At 40.3% G+C, this 27,826-nt stretch overlaps 1 protein-coding gene across 2 annotated transcripts in view; it reads left to right on the top strand.

Moving 5' to 3' along the window:
• CHGB (chromogranin B) overlaps positions 1–27,826 on the top strand; it is a 300,313-nt gene that overhangs the window by 21,560 nt on the left and 250,927 nt on the right. The gene's annotated exons all lie outside the window — the stretch shown is intronic.

Here is a 27,826-nt window from a genome sequence, read left to right as displayed (position 1 = left end):
ATCGAAGCATTTTTGTTTCTAAGTGCTATTTTTGAGTTTAATCTTTAAAAATTCATAACTTGACTTGTGTATGTGGGATTTTTGTCGTTTTGGTCTTGTTTTGTTTAGATAAATATTTCCTATTTTTCTAAACCGGTGTTGTGTCATTTTGTAGTGTTTTCATTAAGTTACTGTGTGTGTTGGTACAAATACTTTACACCTAGCACTCTGAGGTTAAGCCTACTGCTCTGCCAAGCTACCAAGGGGGTAAGCAGGGGTTAGCTGAGGGTGATTCTCTTTTACCCTGACTAGAGTGAGGGTCCTTGCTTGGACAGGGGGTAACCTGACTGTCAACCAAAGACCCCATTTCTAACAGAAAGAAAGAGAGATTTAATAAGACTTCAGGAGAGGTCGTCGCTAACTGAAAAAATGGACATTAAAGTGATTAAACAGGCCATGAGAGGAACACTTTTTCATGGTGTTGGATGTTGTCAAATATAATTTATAGAAATCTCAATGGCCCAATTGAAGTTATTTGAGAATAGGGGCAAATTAGGGAAGGGTATGGATCAGGGAAAGAAACAAGAGCAGGGATCGAACCACATGTCCCTGGTACTCTGTCTATTGTTAGTGGCTTGTAACGCTAAAGAAAGAGTCAGAATAAATAAAAACATAAATAACTATGCAATGACTACCTTAGAAGGAGTCTTGATTTATTGATAGCCAAATGTAAATAGCTGAACAAATTGCAAGTTTCTATCAAGAGTTCTATAAATCTCGGGGCTGGGCTGGCCGGATGGAGTATATTCATGGAGTTGCTTGAGGCTAAGATTGCAAAGGCATGGGCCATTTCCATATTAAAGAAACTCTGAGCCAAACTGTTGTGGAATAAAATGGGGGATACAATGGCCATATTTGAAGAGTGTAAAAACAAACGTTTGTTGCTCAGGGAGCATTGTAATTATTCCCACAATAAATCCATAGAAGATCTGAGTTCATACAGTCCAATGACTGTAACAAACATAAAGTAAAAATTCTGGCTACGATCGTTGATAGCAGACTTCTTGGAGTGATACCCGCCATAGAAAAAATACTGACCAATACAGATTAATCCATGAAAGGTCTACTGGGATACATCTGCAAACATTACAAAACATAATTGGATGGGCACACCTCATTCAGTTACTTTTGGCTGTTGTCTCCCTGGGTAGGAGGTCCTTTAAGTCCACTGAGCCTCCGTTCATACACAGAGTCCTGTCTATAGTCAGGTTATGTGCAGCGTTTAGAAAGAGTGATTACCTACATAGCAAGTTGATGGACTATTGCCAGTATTAGTTCCATTCAAAAGAGGGATCAGACAGTACATTTGTTTTTCCAGTAGGGAGAAGGATGGGTATACTTCATCTTGTCCGTTCATCACAATAACGGACCCCTGGCAGAATTGCGGAGGATTATCAAGACATCTGTAGGTTTCAGATGTCCAAGGTGAGAAACAAGGGTCTTTCTTTATGTCGACGATTTCATTATTTATGTGACGAACTTCTAACAACTGTTTCCAGAATAATTAATATATTGAAAATATTTTGAGAAGTTGAGCAGCTCCCAGGAGGTATTATTAAACGGAACTAATCAATAATTTACCCAGTGGACAAGTGCACGATTATCTGCAGTAAACCACTACTTTAACTGATGGATAATTGAAACTTGGAGTGACCAAAAACCTCCTAGCTTGGAGTAAATATTCAGGAATTTACATACTTGGGGATTAGGGTGACACACGATAGTCCAATTCCATGAATCTGAACACGAGGCCAGTCCTAAATAGATTCAAGTCACATATAACCCACTGCGCCAAAGTCCCATTACCCATTCAGGGAAGGGCAGTATTGTATCAGACATTCACACTCAAACACTTGCATGTTCCTCAGGCCCACCTTGCTTGGGGAGATTCCAGAAAACCTATTTGGAAGATAGAGACCGAAGTATAAAGATTCCTCTAACAAACAGGTACTTCTAGAGTTTCCACACCCACCATGCATAGATTGACAAGTTGCCAAGGGATGGGCGTTGTGGATGTCTAACCGTTTCATTACAAATTTCAACTATTAAAGGTTAACTAGTGGGTATCTACACCCAAGTGTGACAAAATGTTATTCTAAACACTACATTTATGATTACAAGAGGGGAAGGATCCATGTTTTTTTATGCTGCTAGACTTATGGAATGAGTCTTCCAACCACTCAAGGAGAAGTTAAAGTGTAGTATACGTTGGCAGATAACATGGAACGGAAAAATAGCATTGTAAACTCCAGTTTTAGAAGGCACAGATGTTCCAAAATAGAATCATTTAAAAGGGCAGGCCTGCTCATCTTAACATAATACAGCACTTTAACAAAGGCTTTGGGAAAGGCAGGGGGGAAATGAGAAGATGAACTGGGGCAGATAGAAAGGGAAGCGAAGAACTAAGCCCTGAAGCTGGCTATAAGATATACACACATACTTGTGCAAATGAATTACATATACATGATGTACTACTCTGGGATACGTTTCACAAAACAGGGAGAGTGAAATAAATGCCTATGCTGTAAGAGGTATAAAGGTGCATTCTTCCACAAGCTGTAAATATGGTTCTATAATCAGGAATTCTAACTCTGTGTGGTGATATTAGACACACTCTCAAGAGCGGGGAAACTGGATGTGGAGCCAGATCTGAAACTAATACTACAATATATCTGGGAAGATTCAGGAATGAGCAGACTTATGGAATGACTCGTCCTGATGCTAATGACTGCTTAAGGGGAAAGATCTATGAAGCATGCAGGTCAAAGTGATACACAAAGGAGTGGACTGCTGTGTGGCATTTGAGAGTGTGGCGTATAAAAATAAAAACTTTACAATGAAGCTTCAAAAGATTTGTGGTATGGAATCAGAACACTAAGGCCCTCATTACGACATAGGCGGTAAATGCTGCCTACTGCCACGATGAGGGCCACCACAAGACCGTGGCTACCTACCGTCCGCCATAGTATGACCGTAGCCGGTATTCCTCTATAAGGATGGCGGGATTCCGGCTACTCTCATGGTAGCAGATGATGGTACGGTGGCGCTGCTGCCAGCAGCAGCGCCACGTCAGTACACCGCCACCGACTGTATCATGATCCATGATACGGCCTGGCGGTGTTCTGCTGGCGGACGCTACTGCTGACAGCAGCGCTGTGACCCGTCTCCTGCCGGAGGACCCCCTGCAAGCAGGTAAGTCAGGTGCTACGAAAGGGGAGGGGGTGGTGGGTGTTGTGTGTCTGTGTGTGGGGGTGTGTGTGTATGTTTCTGTGTGCGTGCATGCAGGTGTGGTGTGTTTGGAATGCATGTGTGCATGAATGGATGTGAGTGTGCATGTATGTTGTGATGTGTGAATGTATGTGTGCTTGTATGTATGTCAGTGTGTGTGGATGTGTGTGTGCATGGATGTATGCATGCGTGGGTGTATGTAGGAATGCATGTGTGTATGCGTGTGTATGTCTGTGTGTGTAGGTGTGTGTATGTCGGGGGAGTGGTCGGAAGGGGGAAGGGGAGGGTGGGAGAGGACTCTGGGGAGGGGGAGGAGCGGGGGAGACCCCTATCAGTGCCAGGGAAGGGATTCCCTGGCACTGATAGTGCCTACCGCCATGGTTTTCATGGCGGTAAAAAAGCCACGGAAACCATGGCGGTGGGTGGGGTCATATTACTGGGGGCAGCCTAGTGACGACCGCCAGGCTGGAGACTGTAGTCTCCAGCCCGGCAGTCGTTACTGCTGTGGCGGTTGGTGTGGTACATTGGCGGTTTGGCTTTTGCCAAACTGCCAATGTCATAATATGGCGGTATGTACTGCCAGCCTGTTGGCAGTACTGCCGCCACTATAACACCGACCGCCGGGGTCATAATGACCCCCTAAATGTGATTTTAGAGGGATAAGCGTTGGTGGGGTCACCCTCAAAAAGATTGAGGGTCTCTGAAGAGTCAAATCAAGTAATCCTATTTCCTATAGAAATGATTAATCAAAAATTTACAATTTCCTGGTGTAAATTCGCCTGACCTACACCATGATACACCAACAGAGTGAAAACTGAACAATATTGATGTTGGCAGATTCTACCACAGCGCATTGAGTTGAAAATGTGATGGGTTACCGCAAAATACCCAAGGAAAGATTGTATATTAAAAAACAATATTGAAGAGAGTCATGCCAATTGACACATTAAAACACAGACGGACAGAAAAACGTAACACAATTGAATCATCAGTAAAAAGGTATTAAAGAAGAGCTGAATCTGTAAAAAAAACTATTGATAATGTAGAAAATATATTTATAAAAACATGTCTGGTCTAAATATGTACAAACTACTAAACAATACGTCCAGATGTAGCTAAAACCTCATTCTAAACTCACCAATCCAGCTTATTATACTACAGTCTGAGCAGTTCTCAGACACATCATATAAGTAAACAATCACTCTTGTACATAAAAAAGGGATTCCTGCCCGACTTCTCTGAAAGTTTAAGCCCTCTGTTTTGCAGCAGGGCGAGCAAAAGAATATTACACTTTAAACTGACGGCAAGATTTTAGGAGAAGAGACAGGTAGGAGTTTTACCAAAATACTGAATGGTAGAACATATTTTAACCTTAGAGACACCTCTCAAAATACATAAACAGGGGAAATATTTGTCTTTCCAAGAACAATTCACTTTATCTAGCATCCAAAGTATTCATTAAACCAATGGAACCTGGAATGATGGGGGCAGGAATCTGACATAATATGATCTCTGTGTGCCTCTATTACCTAACATCAATAATCTGTGTGTTCCACCTGGCCTTCTCTGCAGGGTCACCCCCAAATGTTTTACTTTCCTCTTCTTATTTTCACTGATCTCGATTTTGCTGGCCTTAGGACTATTCACACTTTACCACTGCTGACTCGTGATAGAGTGCATGTGCTCACTCCTTAAAACATGGTAGAATTGGCTAATACCCAGTTGGCATATTTTAATTTACTTGTAAGTCCCTAGTAAAGTGGTACTATATGTACCCAGGGCCTGTATGTTAAATGGTACTAGTGGCCTTCAGCACTTATTGTTAAACACAGCTGGGCTGGAGAAACCTTAGTGCAAATGTGTGTTTGGCCGGCCTCAGATTGCCGGCTAAACACACATGCACACTTAGGTGCAGTCTCCCCTCTTCCCACCTCCTGTGGCCCAACCCACCCCCCACCCCCTGCACTGCTGGCTGTGCCAGAAGCAGAAAAATAAAACAATAGTAAGCTATTGTTTTATTTTTCTGCTTCTGGTTTAGCGAGTGGGGCAATGCTCCTTTGCCATAGCGAATAATTCACTCTTGAATATTTCTGAGCAATATGCACTCTTAGGCTCTATCATGTTGAGTGACTTGTCGAAACGTAGCAGGTTCATCACCAATTCTCTTCACTGGCCAAATAGTACCCGTGGGGTGTATTTGTGAAATAAATTATATCTAACTTTGCTAGATATATGAGATGTTCGTAAAATTGATTGTCAGTCCTGTTGCGGATAACTCAGAGACCACTAGGAGTATGTTCTGTGAGTGCCTCAGCTCGGTGGCCACATTAATGAAGGCACATTGTCTTAAATTGAATGATAAGACCAAGATTATATTTTTCGACAAGGCAAATTCCACCTGGTCCTCCATCTGGGAAGTGAGCAAGCTTGGCTCTCCCTCCCACCCTCAAGAATGTGGCAAAGATCTAAACATTAGGATTAACAACATCCTAACCATGAAAGAACAGATTTTCGCAGGTTGTTGGTCCTGCTATGGTACCCTGCATATGTTACGCAAAACAATGTGCCTATGCAATGTGGGAAAATTATCATGAAGGCCCGTATGACAACCCAACTACTCAGTTGGTGTGCCACTTACCCCCTTGATCCATATCTATTCCCACTCTGACAGCTCTTCATCGGTCTCTTAACTGTAAGTGAGTCAGGGTCAAACTTCTGTGCCATGTTCACAGAGCGCTCTATGCTGGTGACCCCCAATTCTTTCGCACTAGTATGGTCTGATGTAGGCCCTGACCACATTACACTTAAATATGGTAGTATATGTTCAAGTGCATTCAAAGTCTCATTACATCTGGAGTAAAGGGTGTGTGCATAACTATTATTCTTCAGTATTTACATGAGTGACTTAGAACTTTTGCTCAAGTTAGCACATTCCTTTCCCTCAGCTTTGACCTTAGAGAAATCAAGTCCTTTGCTATCTAGGTGATAAGCTAATCTGCTGCTACACGCCAATAACTCTCTAGTGTTCTTTAAATGCTTTGAAAATTAAGCAGATGGTAACTATTTGAAAATCAACTATTGAAAAAACAAGTGATTGTTTTCAGAACGAGTACAGTTAGAGTTTCTTAGTATATAGGTAATCTTTAAATAAAAAAGTCCCAAAACATAAAGATTTTGTGAGTCCATTTCGGTCATCACTTCAAGTGGGAACCCCTGGGGTATCCGAAACCAACTCAGTAAATAATCTGTATAACACAAAGCAAAGCGTTAATGTGTGTGTTGATCCTTTTTTGCTTTTCACCTCTGGCTACAACTTCTAAAAGCTTGCCAAAAGCTGTCCCATTTCTATATTATAGAGCCATAATGTGGCAACCCATTTGTAATGTCTCCATTGATAAAACTGTAGTTGGTGTGTGCCAGAAACCAATACTCATTACAAATTCTACACATATAGGAATGATAAGACTAGTGCTGGGGGTCACGTCCAGCTGGGTGTTCGCATTAACTCATTGTCAACTTTTTGTCTGTCAAACAAGGGTGTCCCAAACGTGTGTATATGGTACGAAGTTATAATTGCCATCAAACAAAAATTGAGTGAATTTTGGTTGCCTTGTCTTTGTTTAGATCATTTTTTAGATTGTACATAGGCATTCCAGAACACCTTTGATTGTATAGCTGTTATAGTTAAATATGCTGTTCTTGGGAAATCAGCTATTTCATGCTTCACGATATAGCTTAAATATGGATTTCACTTATATCGTGAAACATAAGGATTAGAACAAAGGAAAATGCAGACTTTGTTTGGTGTGTAGAAAACTATGATTCTGCATCGTAGGATCGTCATTGATAACCATTAGTCTTAGAATAATTGCCCTCCGTCTGTGTGGACTCTGTAACACTTCTTCTCAATATATTTGTCCATTTCGTATAGAGTTAGGATGCTATTGTCCTTATGACCATTTGTAGGGTGAGTAGCACCGGTCAGTTGCCTAGCTAAAAACAAGGTGTCTTTGAAATGTATAAAGCCAGTCTCCAGAAAAGACGATTTCAAGGCTGAATTTCAGAATCAGATATGCAACATTTGGAAACTTGGTCTACCATAGAGGGAAAAGTGCAGGCTGATAAGCTTACATTTGAAAGCTGTGAAAGAAGGCTTCAAGTCCCTTTATAGCTCTAGGATCTTTCACTAACTATGATGCTCTGTACTGGCAGTAGCATCTCAGAGTCAGTTCCTTTTTTTCAGGGTCGTGTGAGAAGGATCCCAGAGCTAAAAAAATATGGCTTAATCATCATAACATCAATCAAAAGACAACGTCTCAGACCCAGAGACCACAGCACCAGCTGAAAGTAGGAGAAAGCACATTGATGCAACAGGAAGAAAAATGTGCAGCACAGCGGCCACCACTTTTAAAAATGCCATTGTAACAGCTCTCCTCAGAAGGTATGAAAGAGGAATCTGGAAGCGGATGAGATCATTAACAAATGACCTCATTGGCACAGACAACGTGACTTCGAGAAGATGGTAGGAGAGGGGTCCCTGGTGGCAAGCCAGTGCTGCTGTGGATGGAGCCGAGCTTGCAGCAAAAAGAAACTTCCAAGGATTCTCCCTTCATAGGTCATCTCAGCAGAGGTGCCAACTTTTAAACTAGATGCCCAGCAAAAAGAATTGAACTTCCTCTTTTATTGTGCGGTTTTATTCAGGCAGCATGTTGAAGAGAAAATGTTTAAATTAAAGAATGACGTTGAGACCCTTATGTCCTTAGACCTATAGAACAAGAAGAGGGTTTTAAACAATACTAGAATTCCAAAGAGAAGCAATACTTCCATCCCCTAACTGGACTTTTCAACATAATCATAAGCAAAGCCATAGGTACCAGATCAACACCTTCCAGACCTTCAAACAGCTTTAGAAGACCCACCTCAGAAAATTGACAGTGGAAACCTTGCCCCTTCCCCCCACAAACCCCTATTTGTTCACCACTCCAGTGGAGCATGCAGTACCTCAACATCTGGAAAAATGGTAATCAATTACTATGTACTAGTGGATACTAAGTATTGTGAGGCATAGGAGCTCTCTACAGTTTTGGCCCAACCACCACCGGTTCCTCCAAAGCCAATACTAAAGCTCCAAATATCCATCTTGAGGAAATAAACATCTCTCCTTCTAAATAAAAATGCAATCATACTGGTGCCATCACTGCAGCAAGGGCATATATTCTATTCCAGATTATTTCTTATTCAAAAGAAAATCTCAAAGGTGGAATTCAGGACAATATTAGGTCTCTACCTAGCAAACAAGCACATCAAAAGGGAAAAGCATCAAAGGAAGTATCTAAGATTTGTGTTTCAAACCTGACATTTCCAATACACAGTACTGTCTTTCAAACCCAATTCAGCCCCACACACATCCTCCTCCTACAAATGCATGGCCATAATGCTCGCCTACGAAAGCAGGTAATATTCATCTTCCCATATCTACATGACTGGCAGATCAAAGCTCACAGTCTGACAAAGGTGTAACAGGATTTAAAAAGAACAACAATGTTGTGGACTGGATGTCCTGATCAATCTACAGAAATTAGTTACAACCCCTGTGAGGTGTCCATATTATCTATCTGCCACAATAGACATCATAGAAAGAAAAGTGTATCCTTTGGGGATGAGAGAATAATCTATTAAAAAACAAATGCCGGTGCCTAATGAACAACTGCAAACCAAAAGTTTGACAAACATAATCTCTTCTTCGTTCTATGGTGTCCTGCATCTATATTGTATCTAATGTCAGGCCACTTATGAGACCACTGCAGTACTGCCTAGAAGGCTACTACTCACAAAGTAGGACAATTGGGACTACAAGCTGCACATTATTCTTCCAGTGAAATACACCCTCACATTGTAGGGTAGATGAGGTCATCATCTGCAAGCAGTTTCTGTCCAAAAGGAAACACTATTAAGGACAGTCAGGTATCACATAGTACACCTGTCAGGTCATAGCCATAGGGCAAACAAAGAGAGCTCCTACTACATCAATTATCTGAAATTGAGTGCTTCACCTGCCTCTCAAGGCTTTCCTTTCATATCTGACAATGAGAAACATACTGATTCAGGCTGACTGTACCACAACTCCGAACTATCTAAACAAACAAGAAGGCATGAGGGTGAGACCACTTTTACTGGAAGCACATGAAATCTGGCTTTGGACATCAGCCAAGGTCTGATACTTTTTTTATTTTTATTTTTTTGTCCTCATATGCCACCAGACAGAACCGCCGCATCTTCAGGTGCCCATTGACCATCTGTTGATTTGATAGCCATGAGTTCGAGACATGTAGGCTCAGAGATGAGAAGGAGGGAGAAAACGAGCCTCTTCTCACTACATCATGTGCTGGCTTAACAGACTTAATCACAGGACAGAAAGTGGTCATGGTTACTCTCTCCATCTGACATTCGGTGCCCAACATTTGGCCACCTTCCCACTTCTTTTACAGTCCTGATCCAAACTACAGACTTTTTCCACCAAGGCCAGCCATTTGGAGAGAGTTGGCAGAGTGGGGCTAAGCCAGTTCAAGTAGCTTTCCCTCCTTGCCAGCAGAATTAAGTAAAAAGGAGGGCCTTCCACCCAGGTATTGTACCATGGATCTTCAATTTCAAGTAGGATCCGAGGGGAGCTCAGCATTAATTGACTATCAATGACTTCTGAGAGTATGCTTTGAACCCTCTCCCAAAAGTCCTTCAGAGGAGCATAAAGCAAGCAAATGAATATCATCTGCCTTTTCCTCCCCACACCCATTACAGCAGGGTGGGGGATTGCATCGAACCTTGCTCACTTTATAGGCTTTAGATATATCCTGTGCGAGGTGAAAAGATGATCTTTCCAAAGTGGGTCTGATTTCATTGTAGAGTACAGTAGGTGCAAAGAGGAGTAACAAATATCTGGATGTTCCCCTACTGGCTGGTAGCCACCCCAGAGATGGATAGGAATACTGCACCCCTCCTCATTGGCCCTCACAAGCTCCAATACCCAACACAAATCTCTTTTTTCAATGGGCTGGGATTCAGTGCCCTCTCCTCCAACTCCCAGGACCCATCAGTCCATTTTTGCCCTGAGCTCCATGAGGCCAACTGCATGTACTTATACTGTGACGGGATATTCTTCGTTCCTGCCCCTAACTGTTTCCATGCAAAAAACCCTGCACATCCCATAGCTGTCCTCATTGATTAATACCTGCTCTAATTAGTGGTGCATTTAGCTTATCCAACAAAAATGATGGAGTACTTGGGGAGTTCCAGACTGGTGCAAACCCTGAGTAACAGTCAACTGAAAAGATTTTCCTTATGCAATAAGATACTTCCAAAAATGCCCGCAACACTTTCAGCCGAACCTTCTTATAATACTTCGGATCCCCAAACTTGCACAGAAAAACATCCTGCCCGATCAAGTTCATAAGACCTGCGTATGTTCTACCTCGGCTGGAATCATCAGGGAACCCCAGTAGCATGCAGCCATTCCTAAATTGAAAGGAAATATAATACAGGTTTACCATCTTCCTTCTCAACTTCTTCCATCTCAATCATGGACACTTATAAGCCCAAATGAAGCTCCCTATCTGCTCCTGTATCTTATCCAAAGTACCCCTGGGGAAAGACAAGGGGTTATTATCAAACAAGAAAATAAATTTAGGAAGAATCATAATTTTCACTGAATTTGTCCTAATATAAAGGGTTAATGGAAGGGGTCCCCACCTTCACAGTAACATCTCAATGTCCTTTCTTACCCACTTGAGATTATACTCCAGTACTTTATCCAGCTTCTGTAGAACTGTTATACCTAAATACCTGATCTCCTTTTTGCAGTCCACCCCAGTGCTCGGAAGATTCAACACCATCACCTCTATCTTCTTATTTATAGAGCTGCCAAAGAAGGCCCCAAATTCTTCCATAATAGCCTCTATGCCCCCTACCTTCTTCTTGGGGTATTTTGTATACAAACAATATCATCCGCATAGACACCCAACTAAATCTTGTAACTCTGGAACTCAAACGGCTCAATTTCCATATTTTTCCTTGATGCCTGCACCTAAGCCTCTATATAAATGTAAAAAAGAAGCAGGGATAATGGCAGCCCTCACATGTCCCTCGCAAGATGTTAACTTTCTTGGTCAGGCTTCCATTCACTAGAATCTGTGCTGTCGATGCTGTATAACGAGCCTTAACCTCCTCCACAAACCCATTGGGAAACCCATAAACCCCCATCACTCCATATAAATAGCACCAGCGCACCCTGGCCGCGTCAATATCAACAATAGCTAGGGAATGTAAATTCGCAGTTGCCAAATCTATAGCCAATATCAACTGGTGCGTCAAATCATGTAACTGTCACCCTGGCACAAAATTCTTCTAATCTGGGTGCACTATATTGCTTATCACCCACAACAGCCTACTCGATAGGATGCCTGCATAGATTTTATAATCGAAATTGAGCAAGTAAATTTGCCTATGAGAGTCTGCTTTCCTGGGGTCTTTATTTGGTTTTAGAAGCAAACTAATTAAAGCATTGTTCCATGGTGGGGGAAATTCTGATAACCCTGCTAATAATAAATTAAACGGAACCTTCCTTATTGGAACTATTATATGATTTATTGCTACCCTCAGAAGGACATCTAGGCCTGCCACCTTTTCATTCGGGATTTATTGATTTGCAAAATTATTTTCTCTGCCATAATATCCTCCAGTATTTCTTCTTGTTTCAAGATGTATAAGGACGCTACTTGAAACCCTACCAGCCACTCTCTTAAATCTGATGTCCTAAAGGTGTCCCTCTCAGAATAAAGTTCCTCGAACGTTTTATAAAGGCAATCCGATATTAGCTCAAAGTTTTCTGACACATAACTATTATCCTCCACTATCAAACGTTCAATGTCATTTCGTCCCCTAACGTTCAATGTAATTGCGTCCCCTAGCCGTTCTCGCCTTCCAGGCTAGCAGCTTACCTGTACATTCCCCACACTCAAAATTAGCCAGCCGAGGTGTCACACTGAGAGAAATACAGATTATTGGCAACAGAAACCAGCTAGTGGACTTCCTGTGTCATTTTTTAGTGAAAAACTACAGGTGAGTTCTAGACAACAAAGTCACACAAGACAGCCTCGAAGAGTTGGTAACTCCAACTCTATAACTCTCCACAACTGCTCAAAATAAAAAATAAAATGCTGATATTTCACATCCAGAGCTCTGGACCCAGGATCACTGGGCAATATCATTTTGATCTGTTGGTCATTGGAAGTTACTCTGAACCTTTCTTCTGATCATCCTTATTCCAACTGAGCTAGTGACATTTTACAGTTCTCACAGAGTGATGTTTCTAATAGCATTAGACTGGTCAAACCAATGGTTGTACCTAGAATTTCTTCAAATGTCCATCAAACTACACAGTAAACTGCCATACAAACCAATCCTAATAATCAGTGAATCCAACTTCATCTTAATTTGACAGACGGCTCCTGAATTCAGACTGTATGGACAACTGAACTTACCACTTGCATGAATAGAAATTCTGAGAGGCAAATATCCATTCATGAGGGCTTGCTGCCTTATGAAATGGGAGATTCCATGTGGCAAAACAATAGACATGACCCAACCTCATGACAAGAGGACATTATCATACCATACCTTTTGCTGTTGGCGTAATCAAAACTGGAATTCACATCTATAAAATGATCTTGCTGCAATTGGAGCCTCAATAAAAAGCTCTAATATTCTTTTTCAAAACGTGCGTTATGAAAGAACTTCTTTTGTTCCTTTCAATCAGAACACCATCACCTCCACACAAACTAAACGTGGTTTTATTAAAAAAAAATGTTAACGATTTTTTTTTTTTTCATGCAATTCAAACAATTACAGTGCAAGACTTACGAGATCAGCCATAAAGTTCCCTCTGTGAAGAATGGCCTAAGCAGTTACAGGTGAGCAACATAACACATGTCAGGATTGGCAACCTATTATACCACGTAGCATGTCAACAGAGTAAATAAACTGAGTCTAATTACTCAATCAGTGTACAAGAATTCTAAAATAAACACAGCTGGTTCTCTCATTATCCCCAGTATACAAGATGGTCATACAGGTCAGTCCTCCACATCTGTACTGGTTTCAGATTGCGAGGTATCATCATCATTAAAGCGCTACAACAATTGTCCCCACGCCATCAAGTCTGCCGCTGCCCTGTCATCCATACGTGGCATGTGCATATGTTGTTCCTCTGCCACTGCCCACTCCAGAAGATCCCAAAGCCAATGGTCAACCAAAGGCCTCCTGGAGCTCATCCATCCTATGGCCATCCAACATTTAGCCAGCACAAGAGTCAGCTGTACAAGTTTGTGTGGAATCTTCCATCCCCTGATCTTAGTGACCACTCCCAGTAGACAGGCCAGTCCAGTAGCCTCCACAATTCTGGGGACCATTGCACTCCAAAACTGCTGCAACCCCCTTGCAAGTCTATGCCAGATGGAGAAAGGAGGCATCTTTCTCACCACGAGGACTGTACCCAGCCCCCCAAAGGGATCTAACCTGTTCAAATTGCGAAGCGTCACATAGGTACGATGCACAAAGTTAAAATGTAAGAGCTTGAACCTATTATTACATGAGACAGTATGTTCCAGTGCTAATGTCTTAACCCAGTCAGTATCTGATATTTGATCCTCCAAATCCCGCTCCCAGGATTGACGTGCTCCATAGGCTTCTTAGTCACATCCCCCATAAGCGACATATAGAATAATGTAACCTGGTGACTCCCCTCTCTCCAACGAATCAGTTCTCTCAATACCTCAGATGTCTGTGGGACAGCTAGGATGTCACACCAGACCTCCCGCACAACACTCTCCAGTTTAGCAAAATGCAAAAAGTGGCCTAGGCCCAGCCCGAATGTCTCCTGGGCCTCCTGGAATAAACAAAAGAGCTACCCCGGGTACGGGTCACCAGCTACTGTGCAGCCCCCCTACTCTCCATTGCTCCATAGACATGTGATCCTCAATTGCTTGGAATGGGGCTAAGTCCCACAGTTCCATTTCCCTATTGAATGGGGCTCGGCAGAGTACCCACCTGACCATCTGTTCCCATACTGTTGAGGTAGCACAGACCAAATATGGGACTGACAGATCCTAACTACCATCCTTTATCAGGTGCCTGGCTAGTGTAAGGCGTATCAAAATTAACGGGCACTTCTATTGAGCCTATTCACAAGGTTATATTGCTACAGCTTTCCTGGAAGACAACATTCTTAACAGACGGAACACCTGTTAAAGGGTGAGTAAGGTGCAAGCCCTTTCTGCTGTAGAACCAGGGACAGTTTTCCATGCAAATAGGGTGATAGTGAGGACACAGCCATCCTTTCTTCTCAAAGTGGTGTCACATTTTCACATTAATCAGACCAGCACATTGTCTGTCTTATTTTCCAGTTCATAAGCACCTGTAGAACACTCCACACTCCCTTTTTCATTAGAAATCATATTGGTGCTTTGACTCTACATAGACAAAATAAAAACAGAATCAGGTAATCCAGCCAATTATTCTTTAACTATGGTTCCAGTAACTGGGAAGAAGAATACTTCCTTCCATGAAGGGAAAAGCAGCCTTGACATGTATCACTGGCAGACATTTGCAAAGCAGCCATGTGAGAATCAGTGCTTACTTTCAGTAGACACTACTTCCTAGATGTATACACAAACGTTGATGCTAATGTCGGCTGAGTGACATTGAGAAACCTCTTTAGTTATCCACATTGCTTTCTCAATCAGGATCAATGCTTCAGCTAATACCTCTATCTTTTTTCCAAGAGCTACATTGTTGTATGGGCTTATAGCTCACTATTTCATTCAAACATTTATGGCTATCAATGATGGTCCTATGCTGCAGAAGAAATGGTTAGTTATTCTCACTTTCAGCCTCTGTAAAGCCTTTTACGTAGTGCGGCCATCTTGCAAACTTGGAATCTGGTTTATATATCTTTAGAAGTTGCTAAGACCCCATGTTTTGGAATAATGCATTCTTTTTTATCAGCCTCTAAGGAGACAAACGTTGTGTGGACAGCAACAGTTTATTTGGATGGGAATTTCTAAGGAAATATTAGTTTGTATATTTCAGGATGTTAGCGATTTAAAGGCAATATGATTCTTGACAATGACATTTGGTAAGTGTGGAAGGGCTATGGGGTAAAAGTAAATTACATGATCAACTGGATTAGAGGTTAGGAAGTCTTATTATTGTGATGCAACCAGCAGCTGATGTGGGTGGTAGTGAGCAAGGGGAATCAATGGGGCCAGCACCTCAGCCTAGCAAGAGCTGTCCCGTGCCCTCAAGTAAGCAGAATAATAGTGATTCAGGAACCTGAGGTGCCATAGAGGAGGGTGACAAACGAGCAGAATATAACCGGGCAGCCAGGAGTGGTTTCCAGAGTCCTCTATGTGGCCTATTTGTGCAGGAGAGTTTTTGACTTCAGACAGCAAGAGGGGGACCCATGTGCATACAAACTGGACTATCATCTCAGGCTAGAATTTTGTTTAGGTGAGCAGCAGTTTGCCAAGAGCTCCAGTCGGCACAACGGGGCTTGAGTACAGGAGTTTAAACCAACCCAGTATCTCGAGGCCAAATCCCACTGAGCTCAGGACTGCAAACAAATATGACCAGTCTATGGAACTGATGGCTTTTTCTTTATCTAAGGCTTTCCCAAGGGCTCATTGTTTGGGGCTTCTACCAAAATATGTAATATTCTTTTGCAGGGTACTATGGTCGGGCACAAAACCATTTTGGTCTGAGTTCTCCAAATACTGACATACTCATATTAGTCTATTAGCTATCACATTCCCTATTTTGTGGTCTACTTTTAACAGTGAAATTGGTCTGATAGCCACTGCAATAATTGGGCCCTTACCTTCTCTGGGGAGCTTCACGATCACCATTCCTCTAAGTGTTTAGGTAATATGCCTAAGGCCTTGTACAGCCTCAGCCATCTGTGGCAAAATGATTGTGAAACTCTAAGGGCAATCCATCAAATTTGTGAACAGCAAAATGTTCCTGGAGAAGTTCAGACAATGCTGGGGTTGGTATGGTGCACAGTCATGAAAATAGTCTCTATATATATCAATGATCTCAGTCTGTGAATATGTGACCATGATATGTCGGTCCTTCAGAGCTGTCAAAACTGTGTTCAGAGTGCAAAAGGTTTGTGAATAGTGTAACTGCCTTGTCTCCCTCTGAATAAGGTTTAGTAGTGTATATCTTATATTTACAATATTTCACTTATTCCAGGGATGTAGCATAAACTCTGCGTTGTCAGTCAAGTCTGTCTTCTACTTCTGATCCCTAATGGAGTCAGTCTCAAGCTTAAGGTCATCCTCTAGTGTTGTGTGTTCCCTTAATAGCACATCCCTTATTCTTTTGCAAGTGTTGCTGTATTTGCCCCAAATCACGGCCATGTAGAGCTCCCACTCACATACACGGCTGTCAAAAGAGCTCTCATTCTCCCTGAAGTAGTGGTTTATGACCACTGCTATGGACACGCTACAGGCTGGATCCAGTAGTGTAGGAGCCTGTAGTTGTCAAGAAGGAACCTGGCCTATGGGCCTTCCCAACTGAATTGTCATGAGTAGAGGTTTATGATCTGAAAGAAATGTACGGAGATACTCTGAATTCAAAAACTGAACTTGCTGTGTCTATGTGCTACAAGAATTTATTGATTTATTTGTGTACTTTGAGTACTGGTGAATAGGAGCAGCCCGTCGCATCAGAGTGGTTATTTCAGCATACATCGCTCATCGCTTAATGTGCCAGCCAGTCCTGCACTGCTTGTCCATTCAGTGCACTAGCAATAGCAACAGGTAAAAATGTTGATCTTTGACCACAGAGCACGTACCCATCACCCAATGAAGTGAGGCATTGTATCATCTGTAGGAACAGCACTGGTAGGACAGTTGAGGTGCAGATGCAGACCATCATTAGTTTCCATTAGACGGGTCCATTCCACAACCATATTAATTAATAAATATGTTAATAAAAACATAGCAACCACTGATTACTTGTAACAGTGAAAACTTTCCGATCCTCATTGCATGTAGTAGTACTGTTTGTTCTCATTGCAGGGCCCAGCTGCATCAATCATGTAGGCAAGCTGTTACTTAGCTTTCAGATGCAGATCTATAATCTATTAAAGTTAACCACACTGGTGGCAGGCCAAGCTCCACCTCATGCCTGATGCAACTTAGACAATTAGGCCTCCAGTAACAGGAATGACCACTAGTCCTATTCATAGAATAGTTGTTCAGTCACTGGTGTCTTCTACTCCAGTGGTCAGAATATTTTCACCCATAAGCCCAATACACAAAGAGTTGACTCAACACATGGCAGCAAGAAATGTAGCTGTGTGGCATATTATGAACTGGAGAGAGCATATCTGAGATATATCTACAAAGACATGTTTAGTTCTGCTGTTTCCCTGCAGTGGCAATCGTTCAGCACCCATGTGGCAAAGCAGCCATTCTAGTGCTATTTTGCAAATATGTCGGTGTTGTGGTCAGCATAATTGTTTGCACAAAAATGTGCTTTAAAACAATTTCATATATTTAAGGGTGCAGGAGAATGCAGCATGCAAGCAAAGAGGAAAAATGAGGAGAAATAAAAATATTACTTTTTGTTACGCCAACCTCAATGAGACACAGGATTTTGGCTCAAATTCATCCCTAACGTTCTTTTTAGATATGGAGTTGCATCAAAATCCATTGGTGGATAAATGGGAATGCCAATGCACAACCCATGGAATGCCCTTTTGCACTTCATTGATTTACTGTTGGTTACAAAATGATGACAAATTGCCATCCTGCTTTGTATGATGTATCTTAGGGATCAGAACTGGTACCTTTTTGTGCAACATATTCTTAGCCCCATTAGGTGATCTCCAGAGACAATGGGGATAAATGGACTAATCTTTCATATAATGCAGGGCAGCAAGCAAAGTTGCCAACACAGGAACTCTTGCACCACGGTGCAAGGGTTCCCGCATTATGGGCAGGATTGTTTTTGTGCAGGAAAAGGCACCTTCCTGCACAAAAAAAATCCTAAAAGCCATTGTATTATTTCTAATGTGGGATACATCATGCATAGAAAGAGGAATTAGAGAAGAGAAATAAACATATTTCATCTTGTTTCACCTCCCTGGATAAGGTGCAGCATTTTGACATATTCCCAGGTTTAGTAGCTGTAGTAAATCTGGAAATGCACCAAAATCCATGGGTGGATGCATGGCAATGCCCATTATACATCAATGGAACTCTGGCCAGTTTGAAATGTAACTCAGTGCAAGCCGCTGCATTGTGTTACATACAAAGACACAGAAGGCATTGCAAATCACTGCCTGCATGGCTTTGTAGATATTACTGAAGCCTTTGCACAAAGGCCTAAGAAACCCGGGCCTGGGCATTTTGTTATTTTTATTATGGAGCAGAGATCAACATTTTCTTTACACTGGATAAAGGTGATGAGTTCTCTGCCTTGTATGATGCGGCCAGTTCGATGGGTAAAATTGAGTTAGCCCTGGCAATACCGAAGTCATGATGGTTGGGTCAGAGTTAAGACTCGAAGACTGGAAGCATTCTAACCAAAGAATTACAAGTCGTTCATGAACAGGGCGTGCAGATTCTTGAAGACGCATTGGACTCTATCCACCTGCCTCGGCCATTTGAAGCTATATTTCAGGATGCTGCCACCTTACCTTTCACATTCTAAGCTTTGTGTCCCATTATCTTAATCCCTGATCTGGAATTCCCAGTTCATGCTTTTAAGTCAATCAACTGGAGTTTATAAATTGTAGTAACAAGCTCTTTGCTAAAGCTCTACTAGCGATGCCAATAATTTGCTTTTAATATTTTCCCTTTCTGATCGGTGCAAATAATCGACACTATTAGCACCTAGTTGAATGGTGCGTAGAGGTAAGGAGAATACAAAACTGAGTTGGCCCTGCTTGAATTCAAACTTCTGACCTGCAGGTCACAATAGATGTCAGCGATGAACCTTTAATTTACTAGCCCGTCTTGTGAGGTAAATTATTTTATATGATGAAGGTAATCTCTTTAGCTATATAATATCCATTTTCAGCGAGGCATGTTGAGTTGTTGTGAGAATTCAAGTGCAATGCAATACACCCATTACTTACACCGGCCCTCTCTCAAAAACCGCAACATGTATTTAAAAAACAAAAAAGTGTCGAGACACAGGGAGATGTTCAAAAAAGGAGCCGTCTGAGCAAATTCAGGACATCAAGTCACCCTAAGCTTGAAACAGCATAAGCTGACTGCCAGATCAAACGTGACAGCAAAAAAACACAGAAAACAGTGAGAATTGAGAGAGGGGATTGGAGTGTTAATCTGAACAGTTATATGATTTGCATTGAGTTTTTGCACTGGGGATGGGACCAAAAAGCAGTTTCTCTCAACTTAAGTTAGAACTTGCTTGAAGCACTAGTGAATGCTACCAAGGGCAGCCTCTCCACTATGGTGGAGGAGTGTCACCCCACTGCTGAAAGGCAGCAGAAAAATAAAATGATAGTAAAAGTATTTTATTATCATTTTATTTTTCCACTTAGGTAGGGCAGAGCGAGGCCAGCATCCTTTGCACCAGCAGGGAGGAGGAATGGTAGGTGCACTCTAAGTGTGCATGCTGGTTTGGCTGGCCGTCTGAGGGCGGCAACCAATATGCACACTTAGAACTCTCCACTCGGGCTGTGTTGACAGCCAGTTGGAGACCGAGCGCAGGCTCCCTCTCCCTCACTGAGTGGCATTTGAGCCCGCTCAGACCAATTCGATGCTTCTCTCATGCCGTGTAACAGCATGAGAGAAGCGTCTGGATTGGGTAGGGAGGGGAGCAAGGTAAGCACAGAAGTACTGCCTTTTCATTGTTTGAAACTCAAAGCAAAGCTTCTCCTTTACAAAAAAACATCTATAATAGTGTGAATGTATCTGTTAAGGGATAGAACGGCCTCCCTATAGTTTGTTGCAATATAATGTTATAAAAATATGAGTAAAAAGGGAGTCAGAAAGGTGCAAAATGTAATAAACTCACCATTGTTGAAAAGAAAAAGTGGAAAGAGAAGCACTGAAATTATGCAATTATATCTGAAACTGACTAAGAAGAAAAACAAGATTACATTTCATCCAAAAGCCTATTGTAAACAACATTGGTACTGCCGACCCAGGGGCACAAACATGCCTGTCCAACTGTGTTCACTTTCCAGGAAGAGCTTCATTTAGCAGTACTTTGAACAATATGACATATGTTCAGTAATATTTTAATGTTTGATTCTTACATAGAGCCACAGATTGAAGATGGGGGTGGGGGAGTTGCCTCACCACCTGTCTTTTCATAAGTTATAAAGCTTCATTAATATGAATCATACATACAGTACTATACTTTAAGTACTATATGGTAAAAATGAAGTGGACAACCAATACAAATATTTTCCTGATACATAAGAACCCTAAAAATTAAAATATCTGTGATAAATATGATTTGATTCCACACAAAATAATAAAGAAATGTAAATATTGAAACACATTTTATTTATTTTTTAAATATATTTTTGTATTTTAAATGTTATTTAGAAACTTTGAGTAACAACCATAAAGGAGGCAGTCAAAGAGAAGAAATGAAAAAGTAAAAACACATGTGAGAAGACAAAGAAAATAAATAAAGTCTCATTTTGATTAGTAAAACATTGAATTCACTGAAAATAATCCAAAAAATGTAGTAGGATTCAAACAATTTAACATGCAGTATTGTTTGTAAATTCTATCTATAACAATGACAATAATAATCATTCACATCTTTTGTTGTAAAAGAAAACATCTAAAAACTTTCAGGCATAACAAATTCATGGAGGCCACAAAAACATATTATTTCTGGCTGTGTTAAACACAGGAATAGATAGATTGGAAGCCAGGTACAGCCCTAATATGTCATGCTTAAGAGCAAGTTGTAAATATATATGATTGACTTTGATGTATAATTATGAAAAACCACATTCCACCATTCTTTAGGTGAAATATTTTCAGTATTCTTTCAGTTCGATGTAATAACTTATAAAGCAGTAGCTATTAGTAAATCAGCATATGTACATTTCATGTAACATGCTGACAAACCTTCATATACACTCCTCAGAACAATACACTATGTTAAGAAAAGTATGTAAACTTCATAAATCCCATTATATTTACCTAGGTAGGCAACCTAAGCGCTTTCACTTTAGGACAATTAAAATCCATAGTCATTGTATACCCCATCTAAAGGTCACATGACCAACAGAAATGGTTACTGATCATTTCTATCTTACGTAGTATGTTTGAGGCGAGAAGCAATATTTATCCAAGACTAACACTGTTTGTGTAGTACTAGCAGAACAGTAAGTAGCATGATGCTTTGACCCATGCCTTTAATGATGATTAACAATTGAGATATTTTACCCATATCAACTCTGCAAATGATTTTTCTCTAGTTTAGCCCTGGACTCTTAAGTAATGTATATATGGAAAACACTTTAATGTCTGCTGAAAGTGTGGGCTACAAATAGAAAAGGGCAGTGAAAAACTATCAATTGTTAAAAAAAAGGCACTGAAGCAACTGTTATGGAGGTTTTAAGATTATTATACCGATGAAGAAAAACATCAGAAAGATCATAAAGTTGTTTAGGCCTTGTAATTTAAGTATCTTTTTATCCTTAACCAACTGATTTAATAGTCATATTCCTTTAAATTTCCATTACTTCTGAAAGATGAGTTTGAGTTTTTTTACTTATATTAATATACCAGACATCACAAATTCCACTTCAGTAGGTTTCACCAGTAGGCAAGAGTACAATCTCAGGGGACAAAACCTTGGCCTTTGTGTCATATGACAATTTCCTTCAAACAAAAATTATATAAGCTAGTAATCTCCAAATCTTGACAAACATCAGTCCTCTTTTCCATATTATCACAAATAATATGCCAAATGTGCCTCAGACCAAAAGAATCATATTTAGCAAAGTCTGGAAAATTAATTCCATCTTTAGCTTTTGATCTTCTAAGGTTCTGCTGTGAAATTCTAGTCTTTTTTCCATTTCATAATGATTTAGACAATAAACCATCAATTTTCTTAAAGAACGTTTTAGGTATTCTAATAGATAAGATTGGTAGATGAAAGTTGATTAGTGAGATATTCATCATTCTAATTGTGTCCTGTCCCACACCATTACAGAAAAAGGGGGACCACTTCTCTCTCAAAGATGCAACTTAATTCTTAATTTCAATTAAACTATGTTTTTTCACTTAGGGTAATTCTGACATAACACATACCCAAATATTTAATTTTAATAATGTTCGATGTGGACCCAAAGTTTTGAAATATATCTTTATCAAAAATGTTTTAAATTGTAAAACATCTGATTTATCACCATTTACTTTGTAGCCAGAAACCCTGGGAGAGCTTTCCAGTTGTTTAAACATGATGGTAAGTTGGTATCCGGGTCAGAAAAATACTATTTGCAATAAATGTCATGTCTTTATCTGCCTGTACTTAGCCCAACATGGAAGGTTGTCTCCTCATCCTGTCTGGAAAGGGTTTCCATCAAAAAGGACAACAGAGCAGAAAAGGAACAAATTTGTTTAGTCACTCTTTTAACTGCAGAGCTTTCAACATAAAATCCCACCCTACTTAACCAAATGTTTTTTAGCATGAAGAATTATGGCTGACAATGGAACATTGTTTTTAGAGGCCTGTGACCAACATTTAAACATGTTCTAGAATTATAACTAATATAAAACTACTTCACCAACCCAGACTGCTCTTGGCCTATCTTATTAGAAAGAAAATTGTTGAAGTGCAGTGCTAATATTTTCCTATACATATTGCAGTCTAAATTAATTAAAGCTATGAGTGCATATTTGTTTTTACAGAAAGTGGGGTCTTGGTCCTTTCTAGGTATCAAGCCAAGCATAGCTCTAAAAAAATGTCCTTCATCCCTGTTAATGAAAATATAATGATCATACAGTAACAAGAATTTAAGCATGAGAATTTTGGAAAGTGGTACGAAAAGGACCAGCCTACCTGAACCACTGCATATCCTTCCACACGCCGGATCCCTCCACTCCACCCACATGGCCCTGGCCACCATCCCTCGCATCTGCAAAACCACCACCGGTGGTGCTACACTTCAGCAAAGAGCAGGAACAACCTTCCCCTGCACATCAGACAAACCCCCTTGCTCACCATCTTCAGGAAGAACCTCAAGACGTGGCTCTTCAGATGAGGCTCCTCCCCTACCCCCCAGTGCTTTGAGACCCTCACGGGTGAGTAGCCGCGCTTTACAAATACTGATTGATTGATTGAAAAGAATCAACTGAAAAATCATCCAGATCAGGCACCATATTGCTATGAAGTTTATTCAATACTGCATATCATGTTGCCATTTCCATGTCGTTTACTAGGAGTTTCAAATAAAACTTAGATTGAGTCTCTTTTTGTATAGATTGGGAAGAGTAGTACTAGCTCAAATGTTAAATTATCATAATATTTAGCAAAACAATTTGACATTTTAGAGTCTTTAAAGACTTTTCATGTCCCTTCATCAATAATACTTTTTACATAGAATTTCTCTTTTTCAGTTGTACATAATTAGCCAACAATTCTGAAGTGATTCTGTCTCCTATAATGAATGCCTTACACTAATTTCCATGAACATCAAATGCATTTCAGCAGATTTTTGTTAGGATCCATATTTTACTTTACAGTTGTTCAGGGCACACATTGCTATTAGTGGTGTAAAACGTTTAATATATAGTGGCAGATTTCCTCTCAACTTTCTTTATAATCACTATAAAATTGATTACAAGCCACCTAGCTGCTGCTTTGGAAGAGTTTCACATTATACTCATAGGTATATCTTGTACAATAATGAAATTCAAAATATTTAGTCACAAATTTCTCAAGTTCCTCAATAAAGAGTTTACCTTTCAACAAACAATTATTAAACTGCCATCTACCATGACTGAAATTAGCAAGTGAAATCTCAAGATAAACTATTCTCTGGAACATGATCTGAAACTAAAATAGCAATTTTTCCTGCATTAACCAAATAGTGAGTACGATTTGTGCTTAGAGCAATGTAGAATCTTCTCAAATAGGAATGGTAAACTGAGGACTAAACAGAGTATTTTCTAACATCAAGAATACAGATCCCGATGTATCAACTACCCCTCTCTGTAAATTGGCTGTCTTAAAAGGTTTTGCATCAGGTTATGGATTGCTATAACATTATATTGTATATTAATAAAAGGGTCCACAATTGATTACAATCGCCACCAAGTATAAACTTGTCATTTGGGTTGAGAATTATCTTGGTAAAAATAGCCTTCCAGAATTGAATATCTGTTTTATAAGGGTCATAAACATTTAAAGATGTAATGAGACTCCATCATGCTTTAAACCCAATAAAATCCATCCACCCTTTAAATCTGTTTCTTGAGATAATACCTCCAGGTCAAAAATGCATAGCAATCTCCATACTAACTTATTATTAATACCTGGAGATATGTGTCTATCAGCAACAACTCAAGTTGACTTCAATTTCTTAATTAAATCATCAGATAGGTGTGTTTTTTGCAATTACACTATTTGGCATTTCAGTCCAACTAGGTAAGAAAATATTTTCTAACCTCTTTTATAGACTAAAATAAAACCTTCACATTCCATGTAATTTTGTTGTCTAAACAGTTGCATAATACAATGTGACTAAAAGTGTAATTTAAAAATCGATTTTTAGAACCATAAAAAAGTGAACTGAACATAAAAGGAATATATGATGTGAAGTCATATATAAATAAAGTATCCACAACACATTTCATAGAAGAGGACATAAAGACCATAAAAGAAGAATGCATAAAGTCAGTTGAACATTGGGAATGGTGAGCCACCAAAGCAGGCCCTTGTCCCCATAGTATTAACATAGAAGGAAAAAGTATTTGATATAGCATCAGAGGGCAATATATAAAGAGTACAGTAAAATATAATGACATCTATTTAAAATACAATAACAAAAAACATAAAAAAAGACTTGCCCACTCCAAGACAAAAAACAAGTCTTGTCTCATTACAGAACAGCTTGTACTCCAAGATAACAAAGACACATTCAAGAACAGAAGAAAAAACAGCACTGACACCACAACTAAGATACATTTCCTGTAAAATATAAGCAAGGTAATATATACATTTATGTGAGGTACTAAAAAAACAGCAATAGACAACATTAGCCTTCTGTTCTTCCAAGGACCTTTTCGTATTCTTTGTTAAATAAATAAACTCCTGTAATTGTGCAGGACCATCAAAAGTGACTGCCTTATATTTCTACTGCCAACATCTACTTCACTTCGAAGAAACCTTGAAAAACATGAATTCAGCAAGACAAATCTGGCCTTCAAACAGCTTAAAGCTGAAGCTCAAGAAATTCAATTTTAGGTCTCGGCTACCAGCAGTTTTAGCTGTCTTTAGGCAGATCTATTGTCTCCAATACATAACATTACTTAGAGTGGACTTTGGGTCAGCCCCTTGCTCATAGGTGGATAGCGTTGTCTATCTCAATTATCTGCTCCTGACTTGAAGGTTTTCTTCACTATTCTTGTGTTTATCCCTCCGAGGACCATTACGCTCTCATAGTGGTCTAACTAGATGAGCTGCGATCTTCTATTGCTAAGTTCGATGGAACCATTGTTTGTTTTGCATGTTTCTGCAGCATTTGATTTTTAGCACTAAATGGGAGCTCACAAGCCTTCTTCTTTCCCCTCTTGTGTTTTTTTTCTCCATAGAAATCTCTCACTCAGATTCTAAGTCCAGTCTCTTTCACAATGTGGTCTCCCACAAAACTATCCGACTTCTACTGCCCATCTTTACTCAAGCTGCACACTCTTTCCCTGCCTCTTTTGTTAATGTTCTTGTGGCTCTCTCTCCTTCCACCTCTCTTTCGCCATCCACCTTCTCTCTCTCTCACCTGCCCCCAAGACTTTCATGTGATTATACCACTTTCTCTCACCGGTCTCTCTATTGCTTATTCTGCTTTCTCTCTTGCTGCCATTCTCTCCCCTGCTTCTCTCCCCTGTCGGTCACTGCTCACACTGCTCCCCCCTGTCTTGGGACAGCCAGACAAAAATATCATTTGAAACCATGGCAGCGATTTACACAACGTAGCTACATTTTGCACCCTCTGTTAGTTTCTGCCAACTCCGGAGCAAACTTGGAGGTAAGACAGTGTGCTTCAGGCTTTCTTTTTCTGGCGATGTGTCAAAGAGGGGGGTGCAAGATGTTAATATGTTTTAGTGTTGGGCTCAGATATTTTGCACTACTATGGATCCTACTCCTTTGCTAAGACATAACCTCAATTGACCAATAAATGCAGATTAGGATGAGGATTAAGATTGGCCAAACGCCTACCCAACAGTTTACTTTAGTGGAGGTTCAAGGTTGAAGCCAGGATGGGGTCTCAGTGCAGCACTTTTTTATGTCCAGAAATAATTTCAGATGTAGAGCTTACTATGCGTTTGGTAGGGTGACATGTCTTAGCTGTACAATATATTAGAGTTGCCAGTATTTACAGTGGAGTTCACAGATTGTGGAGTTGTTTTCACTGGTACAGAAGATGACCCCTGCATGGAAGTACACATTGTAGTGCTGTTTCTCCCATGAAGGCTAATGATGGAATCAGAGATTGGTGAAGACACGAAAACCATGAGGGATGTTGGCAAAAAAGCCAAAAGAGAATTCAAGAGGCACTGAATATATTTTGTGTATCCTGTCTGAGCCTTGTACCAAAAGCATATATTTTACTGAGCTGGTGCCAAGGAAAGAGTGACCACTGACATTTTCACTCTGGTACATTTCCTGCTATTACTTTTTGTGGCTCTTGAATGAAGTAGTAAATACTTTTAGATAAATGATCAAAAGATCTAATTTAGGGCTTCTCTGACAGTCAACCAGATTCATTTATCAGGCATTATAGGAGCTTGATGACTTTCTTGAAGTTAGTTAGGCATTGCTCTGAAAGTCATAAAGAATGGTTTGTGTCAAAAGTTTGGCATCATGGTACATAACAATAATTGTGTGTCTGTGTCTTTGCAGGATGATTTCCTGGCTCTAAGATACACAAGAACATATTTCTTATTATTATTATATTTATCTAGTGGTAGGAATACATAATTATGCCATAGTACATCAGTCTAAATATGAGAAACACCATTACAGTTGCATATTTGGTGGGGAAGGGTCGATCCTCATGTTATGTTGACTCAGGAGCTGTGCATTGGGGTTTGACTGGTGCATAGACTGCTGTTATGTTGGTGCTCCTCCAGCTCTTACTGATTTACTACTGCTTCTTCTCCAGCTTTCATCGGTCTATTGTGATTGTTTCACTGTTGCAAATGTGCACCACCAGCTATCTATCCTCCCTTTCCACCCTTTTATACCTCAATGGTTCCTACTCAGCCTCATTTCAGCTTGC

Source organism: Pleurodeles waltl, chromosome 5 (genome assembly GCF_031143425.1).
Source record: "Pleurodeles waltl isolate 20211129_DDA chromosome 5, aPleWal1.hap1.20221129, whole genome shotgun sequence".
Lineage (NCBI taxonomy): Eukaryota > Metazoa > Chordata > Amphibia > Caudata > Salamandridae > Pleurodeles > Pleurodeles waltl.
Note: the sequence above shows the minus strand (reverse complement) of the source record. Positions and strands in the feature narration are given on the sequence as shown.